Source organism: Podarcis liolepis (genome assembly GCF_965112155.1).
Source record: "Podarcis liolepis genome assembly, chromosome: 7".
In the NCBI taxonomy this organism is placed as follows: domain Eukaryota; kingdom Metazoa; phylum Chordata; class Lepidosauria; order Squamata; family Lacertidae; genus Podarcis; species Podarcis liolepis.
The window spans coordinates 3,184,063-3,196,044 of NC_139561.1; the positions used below are offsets into that span (position 1 = coordinate 3,184,063).

Below are 11,982 nucleotides of genomic sequence, written 5' to 3' on the forward strand. Positions count from 1 at the left end.
GCACATAGGAGACATGTTCTTGACACAGCCTCAGCCAGCTGAGATAGCCTGGTGATATAGAATTGCCTGCCTAGGCCTTCTTGCAACGCTGTGGCTGCATAATGAGTGGACTTGTGGTACCGCTTAACCACTTCTCTGCCTAGGGTTTCTGGGACAAAAACTCGCTGATCTGGCAATATGAACCATCCTTTATTGGGAGGTAAACTGGTTTTTCCTTCATGTTGGGCCTATTTTGCTTCTCTCTCTCTATAAATGGGCTTCATTTCCTGCATATTAACAACTGTTGGCAATGATTGCCCTTTGCCATTTTGGTGGACTCCCGGCTGTGGCCCCGGCAGTGCATTACAACAATTTTCTCGGGTGCCCATACAGCTTCCAAGAGATTTTCTAATTGTGGGTCGTATTTAAGAGCTTTGCCCTTTGTACCAACGAGTCCGTTCTCCTTCTATAGGGCTTCATGGGCATGCAAGGTTAAGAAGGCAAACTTTGAATCAGTATAGATATTGGCACAGCAGCCTGTTGATAGCTGTAGGGCCCTAGTGAGTGCTACAATTTCTTAGGCCGTGTTTGGATGGATCATACCTTCCTGCTCCCATTTAATCTGAATAATCCTTATCATTCTTTCTTTGACGCTTATCATCAGTTTATATAACACCCCCACTATCCCTTTCTTCGTCATTTGTCTTTTGTTCAGCACCATATCTATTTTCATTTGTGTCCTCATCGTTTCATCTGCTTTTTCCATTTTTATTAAATCATAAAGTCCTTGCACTTTCAGCCAATATTGTTTTCCTATTTTTTCTTAAAAAACTTTTTTTGTAATTAAAATTCCCCTCTTCATCAAACATACCTTTGAATTTATAAAACCCCTGATCTTCTAATTTCTTCCACCAACCAGGTTCCCTTTGACCCTCCTGCATATATTTTAACGGCATCCACCTTGAGTATGTTGGCATCCATTTTGTATTCCAGTTCTTCCAGATTCCTAACGCAGTTTTCCTTGGTCCTATTGTCTTCTCAAAAGCCGTGTTAATATCTCTATTAAATAGCCCTTCTCTTCCTATTCCTTCATTTATTTCATTCTCCAGTCTTATCCATTTAATCCCTTCCTTATATCCAATATCCATTAGATTTTTCAATTGGAAAGTTTCATAGTAAAATTCTAAGTTCAGTATTCCCCATCCCATCTCTTCTTGAGATGAATAATTTACTATGTCTGGGGTTCTAATTCATTTACTTCCAAAAATCCAATTTTTAAATACCTTATTCCATGTTTTGAACCATATTTTCCTCATGGGTAGTGTAATTACTTGAAATAAATATAATAATTTCGGTACCAAAAACATTTTAACTGCTCTAACCCTACCTAGAATAAATAAATTCTTATTATTCCATGGTTTTATATCCTTCTTGATCTTTCTCCACGCTTCTTTGTAATTTACATCTGGAATCCTAGCACTATTTTTAATAATATTTACCCCAAGTATTCATTTTTTTCCTATTGATATCCATCTTTGTAATTTTTGCAGTTTCCTTCTCCTCTTTATTTACATCCCAAAATAAAATTTCTGACTTCTCCAAATTTACTCCCAATCCCAACTCCTCTTTAAAGTCCTTCAGGGTTATCCTAAATTCTCTTACACCCTCTAAGGGGTTTGTAAATAATAATAGGATAGCATCTGCATACTTGTTTAACTTAATTTCATCCTTTCCTTCCTTATATCCTTTTATCCTTACTGAGTTTCTTATTCTGTCAGCCAAGTACTCCATACCCAATGAAAATAGCAGTGGTATATACAAACTACTATTTGTATATTGAATTGATCTGAAACCCCCTCATTCACTCTGACCACAGCCTTCCCTTCTCTATACAATTCCCGGATTGCTTCGACAGAGTTATCTCCTTTTTCTTTCTTTCTTTTTTACATTATACAACACTAAACATTAAAGCAACAAAAAAGACAAACAAAGCACAAGAGAGAACTAAATACAACAATATTTGACTTCCCTTCAACTCGGTTTTGGAATATGTTTCAAAAAGTTTTCTATCTTTTACCCTGCTTGTTAATAAATGTATTTATTAAAACAATAAAAATAATAAAACAATAAATAAAAAAATATTTTTTTATTAAATGTATTTATTAAAACACATTTCTTATAGGATAGCATATGTATCTTCCCTTAACAATTCCATATTGATCTTCCTTAATTATTTTAGGTAGTACCTTTCCCAGTCGCCTTGCCAGGATCTTTGTAAATATCTTATAGTCTTGATTTAATAGCTAACTGGTCTGTATGACCCCACTTCTGTAGGGTCCTTTTGTGGTTTTTCTATCACTACTATTTCCACTAGTTTCAAAGTGTCTGGGGCTTCCCCCCCCCCTTCTAAGATATTATTAAATACTTTTTTCAGGTCTGAGCCCAGAATATCCATTGTTTCTTTATAAAAGTCTGCCGTAATTCCATCTAATTCTGGGGATTTCTTACTTTTAAATGATTTAACTACATTCTCTATTTCTTCCAGAGAAATTTCCTCCTTCAGTCTTGATCTATCACTTCGATTTTAAACCCTAAACTTTCCCTATTTATATTTTTATTTTCTTCTTTATATAGAGATTGATAGAATTCAGCAAATTCTTTCCTTATTTCTCTAGAGCTTTATGTAAGCATTTTCCTTCTGGTCTTAATGGCCTTCACCCTCTGTTTATCCCTTCTTTTCTTTAAATAGTTTGCCAGCCTCTTATATGATCCTATTGAGGTTCTCTGAAAATCATTTTGGCTCATATTATCTCTCTTCCAACTATATCCAGCTCATCCAATTCCTGTTTTAACTTTCTTAACTGCTCCTGTCTTCTCCTTAGAAGTTTAACCTGTTGCTGTTGTTGCAAGATTTCATAGAACTATAGAATCATAGAGTTGGAAGAGACCACAAGGGCCATCGAGTCCAACCCCCTGCCAAGCAGGAAACGCCATCAGAGCACTCCTGACATATGGTTGTCAAGCCTCTGCTTAAAGACCTCCAAAGTAGGAGACTCCACCACACTCCTTGCCAGCAAATTCCACTGTCAAACAGCTCTTACTGTCAGGAAGTTCTTCCTAATGTTTAGGTGGAATCTTCTTTCTTGTAGTTTGTGTTGGCTTTTTGCAGTATAGTAACGCTGCAGAGAGCTTGCTGGGGAGACCATGCATTAAAAAGGGACTCAAAAAGTACTTAAAGAAGGTTTTAATAAGAAAAACAAAAACTCCATTTACACTAAATACATCAACAAACCAGACCCAACCACCAACCCATCCCCCAGGGTAATGGGAGAGCTAGGTGCTGCTCCTTATACACTACACCCAGATGCTGACACACCTTAATCAAATACAACACAGCAGCACCTGCTATGTTTCACAGCTGTAAAGCTGGGTTTCGTTATCTTGCTCTGGCCCTTGCTCTGGCCCCTTAAAGACATACACATGGAGTGGAACAATGATGAACCTTTACATTTAAAGAAACCATTCAACATTTCCCCTGCGGTTCATCATTGTGGAACAAAAACATAAAGCATACTTTGTACATGTTTTTCATGTGTAACCTTTGGAAGTGCTTTAGTAAAAATGTCCGCAATTTGATTGTCACCTGGAACATATTTAAATACAACCATTTCATCAGAAATTAGTTTCTTTACAAATTCTAAACGTAATCTTAAGACTCTAGTGCGCTGCGTATTGGTCTCTGAACACAGGATAGCAAGTCCACTCTGGGAATCAAGGTAAACTTTTACTGGTAGTGTTACTTGCATCTGTAGGTCTGCGAATACTTGCAGATACCATTCTACATCACGAGTGGCCTGAACGCATGCACATAATTCACTCTCTGTTGTGGAGAGACAAATAATGGTTTGTGTCTGGGACTTCCATTCAAATGGACAACCGTTATAACAAAACACCATACCAGACACACCCCTGCAATTATTTTGTTCCACTGCATGAGATGCATCGCAGAAAATTTCAAAACCTTTGTCAATACTTGTTGTAAACTGCAACCTATAATGCTGCTCTGCAATTTATAGACGATTGTGAGTAGGTGCAAAAATACAGTCTATATAAACCAACAGATTCCCGGGCATACAATAGACGTTTGTTCCCATCGAAAAACTCACACATAGAAATTAAGAAACGCACAGTTATGCCTTGACGAGCAAAGCACCTTGCTGATAATAAATTGTCCATTGACGGGCAGTAAATGCAGTTCGCTATTGTAATGTTTTAAGAGTCAAGTTTAACGGTACCCCTGCCAAGCGACTGCAAGACTTGTGAATTGGCTAAATGTACATTACCAATTTCCTCTTCAAAAGAAATAAACAAGCTTTGATAATTGCAGACGTGCTGAGATGCGCCTGAGTCGACAATAAAAGAATTCCACTTGGCACCTTTAATTCTTTTACGATCTGTTGTCCGAGCATGAAAAGCTCGCGGCTCGTTTCTGTCTTTACGGTACGATGTTGGCTGCTGGGCTGACGACCGTGATTGACGAACAGAAACAGGCTTGGGAGTACTTTGCTTTCTTTTGGATCTTCAGTCCCTTGCAAAATGTCCTTGCTTATTGCAGAACCAACAACGCTTTGCAGCTTCAAATGCAGTTGTATCACCACAGGTTTGCATATGGCGTTCCTCATTCTTTCTGGAAACAGGAGTGCTTATGGCACAAGCCTCCCTTCTATCCAACTCGCCCATTAATCTTGCCATTACCCCTTCCACAGTTAATTGTGCTGGTGGAACGGCAGATATCTGGCTAGCTATACCATCAAAGTCCTCATTAAGGGAACAAAGGATGATAAAAATATACTGAATATCAGGTATCTCCATGTCCCTTTGAATTAATTCGCTGTGTATTGCCTCCAGACGTCTCAAGTGTGCCGCCAAATCACCACCAGGCTGCAACTTCGTCTGGTACAACTGCTTGAAAAACGTCAATGCAGACGCTGACTCTTTTCTAACATGCACTGCTGCAAGACTGTCCCACAATTATTCATTTTATAACACAACTAAACAACACAAACAGAAAAACAAACAATACAAACAAATTCTTGTCTTATCGATTTTTTTCTAAACATTGTTAGGTGAGCTTCCCCTAGTCCCCCTATCTGATATTCATTTTACCTCATCTTTAGCTGTTTACATATATCATAAGTTTTAACCATTTTTTAAATCACACTTACTTTTACCATAAAAATCTCCAAATTTTATCCCTTACAAGTAATACTATTTTAAAATACACTGTCTTCTACTTCTAACCCTACAGCCTATATCCACTTCCAAAGCTATTCATCATCATCATCATCATCATCATCAATCTTTATTACAGTCCAGAGACCCAACAAATCATTACAAAGCAATACACAATTCATACCAAAAGCTATTCTAAGATTTAAATATTAACATATCTTGCTTTACGACCTTCTCTTTAAAGTTGGCACAGGGGGCACAAAACTGCAGTGTCACCATTCATTTCACAGAATTGTGGAGTTGGAAGGGATCCTGAGGATTGTCTAGTCCCACGGTTCCCAACGTGGGGGCACACGCCCCACAGGGGGGCAATTTGATTTTTATGGGGGGCAATTTGAGAATGAGTTATTAACAGTTCATGGCCTTTTAGGCTTCCTCCACGTGAATAGGAGTTCACTTCTTGAATAATAAGAATTATATGTCACGGGGGAGGGGGGTTCAGGATTTTAGAGATGCTTAGGTGGGGCATGGCCAAAATAAGGTTGGGAACCAGTGGTCTAGTCCAGCCCCCTGCAATGCAGAAATATGCAGCCGTCCCATACAGAGATCGAACCTGCAACCTTGGCATTATCGGCACTGCTTAAAGTTTTAAGTGTACGCTTATTGCATTTATAAATTTTAAATTTATTGTTGTACATTGTTTTAAATGTTTGTTTTCCTTCTGGGACTGTACCCCCAAGTGCGTTTTATAAGCTGGTCTCCGACCGTAATAAATTATCTATCTGTCTATCTATCTATCTATCTATCTATCTATCTATCTATCGGCACCGTGCTCTCTGTCCTCTTTCAGAAGAACACGAGGAACAGCCTGCTGGATGAGGCCAATGGCATCCTGTTTGCACAGGGGCCAACCTGATGTCCCCATGGAAAACCAGAAAGCCGGACTGGAGCTCAAGAGCAACTCTCGCCCTCCCGTGGTTTCCAGCAACTGATATTCCAAAGCATTGCTGCCTCTGGCTGTGGGGGCAGAGCCCTTGTGACTAGAAGCCCCTTCCCTCCTTGATTTTGTCTCATCCTCTTCCAAAGCCAGCAAAGACAGTGGCCATGTGCCTCAGCGCTGTGCGAAGGACTTTCTTTTGTTTTGATGCCACTGCCATGCAAACAGACACACACACGCACAGAGCCCCCGGAATGGCTCTCATCCCTGCTTCTCACCCTGCCCCCCACAGTCCATGCAGTTAAGATTACCTTGTTCCCCAGGAAGGGGTCCGGCAGCTTCCAGTAGAAAGCGATTTCGGGAAGGAGAGAGAAGCCCTTGTAGAGTAACCAGTACTGAGACAGAAGAGGAAGATTCAGAGGAAAGTGAGGGGACCAGCTGACAGACGAGGCAAATCTCAAAGCACACTGCTCCACAACATGTGCCACAGCCAGCCAGGCACCACAGCTCAGAGAGAGAGAGAGAGAGAGAGAGAGAGAGAGAGAGAGAGAGAGAACCACCCACTGCCCAGAACGTGCCCCAAACTCTAAGCCCATGGGGTGGGTGGGGTGGCACAACCACCCACTGACTATCACTCAGCCACCCGCTCTCCCAAAGAGCTGTCGCAACCACGTTCTCCATCTGCCTGGTTCTCTCTGGCTGCTTTGGGCCACAACTCCCATCAGCCCCGAGTTGTGAATTGCAAACACAGTGTCAGGCTTCTGGAACTTAGCTTCCTCCCCACCCTTTGGCAGCAGATAAGCAGAACGAAACGAAAAGCGTCTCTTACCAGTTAGAAATTTTAATGATCACAGCAAGAGAACAAAGAATCCATTTCCTAGGAACGGCGGTGCTCCCAATTTAGGGTTGTGCCCACTTCCTCCCTGGTCACCCACTTCACTTCCGCAACTTGTAACCTGATGTAGCAACCGCTGTGCTTTCTGCGCTGCCACCTTTCTGTGCTGCCAAACATGAGCCCAGAATCATAGATCTGGAATGTTCCCCAATCATCCAGTCCAGGGGTCTGCAACTTGCGGCTCCGGAGCCGCATGTGGCTCTTTTACACCTTTGCCACGGCTCCGGGGCGGATACTAGTGAGGGGAGGAGGCGTATTGTGTGCCCCGACACTCCCCACTGTGGTGGGTGCTGTACTGGCTGTGACGTCGCATGGGGGCGGTGCGTGCGTTAGTCACGCACCGTCCCGACGTCACCTTCCCGCCCGCTGTCAGATCGCGGCTCCGGAGATATATTTGTTTTAAATGTCGCAATGGTTTTGCGGCTCCCAGGTTTTTTCTTCAGAAACGGGTCCAAGTGGCTCTTTTTGTCTTAAAGGTTGCAGACCCCTGATCCAGTCCAACCCCTGCCAATGCTTGCTTTGCATCTTCTAGATGAGCAATGCCAAAAGCAGGGTGAAGTCCAAGGCAAGAGGGAGAAAAGAGGAGCTAGCTTTGGTACCAATGGCCCCTCAAATTCCACACAGATTTTGCTTTTTTCAAAAATGCCTTCTAGATATTTTTTTGAGGGGACGCCTTTTTCTGCCTCTGCTCTGGACAGCTGTGTGTTTGTTGTGTGGCAGAGCTCTCCCCTTCTCACACACCTCTCCATGCCAAAGCTCCATTCGCTGCCCACTCTGCCCTGCTTGTGGGTACCTTTTTAGCCTCAGACACCCTGAGGCGGCAATGGGAGGAAGAGAGCAGGTTGCTGGAGGAGTCTGAAGACCTTCCGCCGGGGATTCCTTGTCCCTCGGGCTTGAGGCCAAGAGAAGATGTTCAGTGAGAGAGGTAGAGAGAAGACAGGAAGGTAGTGGGGAGGAAAGGGATGATGGAAGGATAGGAGGAAGGAGGGCAGGAAGGAGGGGAGGAAGGAAAGGCAGACAGAAAGACAGAAAGTTGAAGGGAAAGATGGCAGGGTGGAGGGAAGGAGAGAGAAAAGGAAGGAGGGAAGAACAGAAGGAAAGATGGAAGCAGGCAGAAAAGGAAGTGTTATGTACTGAAGTTCTCACCCTGGGCCAGCAGGGGGATACTGTAGATAGTTATGCAAATAAGGGATCGAAAGTGACATTCAGTGATTGGATAGTTTTAGAAAATTGTTACAGTTACATTATACTGGAGCTCTATATAAGCAGGCTGGCTGAACCCTTCAGTTCAGTTCTGTTCTGGCCTGTGAATAAACAAGAGCTGTTTGAAGAATCGCTGTGTCGTTTGATATGTTCACCCACAACTTAACAGGAAGATTGTCTCCTTTCCCCACACAGGGCAGATAGTCAAAGCTGGGGGGAAATATGGGAGAAACATATGTTCAAAATGTTGTCTGTAAGAATAAAATAAAAGTATTATAAATTAGTTTGGAGATGGTATCTAACACCAGTCAGATTAAATCAAATAAACAAGGAATATTCAGTTTTATGTTGGAAGGGATGCCAGGAATCCGGGAATTATATTCACATGTGGTGGGGGTGTAAACATTTTTTTGGCAAAGGGTGTTTAAGGAGAACAGAAATCACTATTTACAGGTGGGTAGCCATGTTGGTCTGCTGTAGTGGAAACAAAATAAAAAAAAATTTCTTCCAGTAGCACCTTAGAGACCAATTAAGAGACCAACTAAGCTGTAACTAGAACTATGGAAGGCACCACATTGAGCTGCATGAAATGGAAGAACTCACTATGTTAAAGCTGACTGAAAGTCCAGAGGCAGCATTATTACCAATTTATGATGGAGTGGAAGGTTCACAGGCTAGGAAGGACTTGCTCACAAATTTATTGACAGCTGCACAAATTATGATAGCTAGGAAGTGGAAGGGGCAAGCAGAATATAAAATAGAAGGGTGGTATAAAGAGGTGTGGGATATAGCTATGAATGATAAATTGACATGTGCCATCAAGGTAAGAAGGGGAATAGGAAGGAGAAATGACTTTGAAGAGATAAGGGGGCGTGTTTGTAGAATTTGTACTGTCAAAACGGAAAGGGGTCAAACATCGCAAGAGGTGTTGAAATTTTGGGAGGTTGGATAGTGACAATGGAATTGTCTCGGGGTGGGGTGCACATTTTTATTCTTATTTGTTTCTGATTATTACTTTGTCAAATGAATGAATGAATACATAAATATTTTTTTTAAAAAAAGAAAGAATAGGAAGGTTGGGCAAGACAAAAGGATGGAAGGAAGGGCAGAGGGAAGGGAGGACAGAATCCCTGGAAATGGGAATAAGACATAAGCTCTGAGCCCCTCTCCCCCACCCCGTGGCTTGGCTTCCAAACCCAATATGGCCCAGATGAGTATGATTTCAGCCAGTGCGCTGGCAGCAAGCAGGTGTGCCCCAGGACAGGGCCAAGCAGGGAGACCCAGGACTCCCCTATGAAGCCAAGGAAGGGCAGGGATGTACCTGGGAGCCGGGAGCAGCAGCAAGAGAAGCGGGGAGCAGAGGAGCCCTGGCCAAGGAGGCAAAGGAGCGAGGAGGGCCAAGGTGGGCTGCCTGGGCAGCTGAGGGGGTCCGCAGTCCTGCTGGAGGGGGTTTGGGGGCGCCCTCCTCCTTCTCCTTGGGAGGAGGGGGTGCCCTGTGGGAAGAGGCCTGCCAGCGGGACAGCAACTCCCAGATTTCAGCATCACATCTCAACTGGGCTTCCTGCGCCTGAAGGATGGAGGCGAGGGAGTCAGGGAAGGAAGGAAGCGGGGGGAGAGAGAGAGAGAGGCAGACAGGCAGAGCAAAAGAGGACCTGCAGGCCCAGTACAGAGAGGTAAAGGACTCCTGGACGATTCAGTCCAGTCAAATTCGACTATGGGGTGCGGCACTCATCTCCGCTTTCAGGCCGAGGGAGCCTGCGTTTGTCCACAGACAGCTTTTCTGGGTCATGTGGCCAGCATGACCAAACCACTTCTGGCCCAACAGGACGCCGTGACCAGCGCCAGAGCGCACAGAAACACCATTTACCTTCCCGCCGCAGTGGTACCTATTTATCTACTCGCGCTGGTAGGCCTGAAAACGGCTGGGCATCCTTGAAAAGGACAGAGCTCAGAATGGCTGCCCAACCCAGGGCGAACGCCGCTATCCCCAGCTGGACAGATCCCCGTGGAGCCGGCTTTCGCACTCGTTATCTGGGTGGCTCGCCGGACCCGGCCGCCAGAGCTGGGGATCCTGCCAGCTGCCACGTCCTTCCTCAGCTGCTCCTCTGTGAAGGATGTGGAGTTCTGCTGGGGTGGGACACGGGCGGTGGGCATGTTGAAAGTTGGCCGGCCTCTCGCCTGGCCATGCAAAGCTGACAGCCTCCCCACACCCGACTCCCTTGAACATTCACTGTTGCCCCCCCTGCAGAGGCTCTCCTGTTTGGGGGCTCGGTATGGGGTGCCCATGCAGGGAAGGGAGGGAAAGGCAGACAGGAACATATTAGGAGGGCAAATGGCACTCCCCCCAATTTGCACAAAGGGTAGGGGTCTGTTTATCTTAGGAGGCAGCACACCACAGACTTGGGGGCATGCACTGACCCCAGCCACGCCACACCAGCAGACACTCAAAATTACAGGAGCTGTTAAAAGAGCTGTAGCTCATATGTGGTGGTCATGTAAGATGACAAAGTCATTTTGGTAATTGATATACAGTATAATGAACTGGGGAGAAAATGTTTGTAAAAAAAAAAAGCAGAAGCTTTTCTCTTAGGAATTACAGGTACTGACATTCCAAAAGACCAGAAAAGACTGTTTATGTACGTGACAACAGCTGCAAGGATGCTACTAGCCCAAAGATGGAAGGAAACAACAGTCCCGAACTGCTGGACTATGCTGAAATGTCAAAACCAGGGGTCAGCAAACTTTTCCAGCAGAGGCCGGTCCACTGTCCCTCAGACCTTGTGGGGGGCCGGACTATATTTTGGGGGAAAAATATGAACAAATTCCTATGCCCCACAAATAACCCAGAGATGCATTTTAAATAAAAAGACACATTCTACTCATGTAAAAACACGCTGATTCCCGGACCACCCGGGGGCCAGATTTAGAAGGCAATTGGGCCACATCCGGCCCCTGGGCCTTAGTTTGGCTACCAATGGTCAAAACTGACTGGGAGACTCAGGAATCAAGAAGATAAAGACTTTAAAGAAGAATGGGAAAAAATTATAACTTACTTAGAAGACAATTGCAAACAAATAAAAACGTCAGCTGGACTTAAAAAATAACTTGTAAAGGAATAAAAGACACGGACAATTTAGAGAAATGAAAACTGTGGAAAATGTAATGATATGTAGTTTTAGAAAAAATATTTTAAGGACCCCATGTAGGAGACGGGGGGGGGGGGGAGTCACGAGCTTCAGAGAATCTCATGTGTGGATATGTTAAAAGTTCTTCTTTTTTCCACTATTTTAAATTTGTTTGTGTAAAACCGATAAAAATATTTGGAAAAAGAAAAGAAAGACTGGAGAGCTGTTGCCAGTCACTGTCGACAGCACTGAGCTGTTGTTATTGCTGCGATTATTTTGATTCATGACCCACCCTAAGGTTCCCCAAGGCAGGTTTACAATAATTTAAAATGCGAGATTAAAAAGGGTTTTTAAAAATGGCCATCTCAATATAGGGTGGGTTGTAAAAACGTTTTCAAAAGCTAGGTAGCCCAGGGAAGTCTGACTCTGTAAAAGGCTAAGCAGGCTCTGTGGCTTCTGAACAAAGCATGGCAGCTGCTTTGGCACAGATCCCAGCCAGAGAACATAAGAAAGGCCTACTTTTCTCTGTCCTAAATCTTCCAACATTCAGCTTTCTCAATGCCATGCATAATAACTTCACACAGTTCCATCACGTCACCTCTCGACTCGCC

The 11,982-nt window shown here is 43.8% G+C and overlaps 1 long non-coding RNA gene across 1 annotated transcript; it reads right to left on the reverse strand.

The window, feature by feature from the left end:
• Nucleotides 1-6,033: 6,033 nt before the first annotated feature.
• Nucleotides 6,034-10,326, reverse strand: LOC310712017. Its single transcript, XR_014528731.1, has 3 exons — nucleotides 9,568-10,326; nucleotides 7,837-7,935; nucleotides 6,034-6,543 (listed from the first exon to the last, which is right to left on the reverse strand). It is a non-coding gene; the product is annotated as an uncharacterized lncRNA (long non-coding RNA).
• Between the last annotated feature and the right edge of the window lie 1,656 nt (nucleotides 10,327-11,982).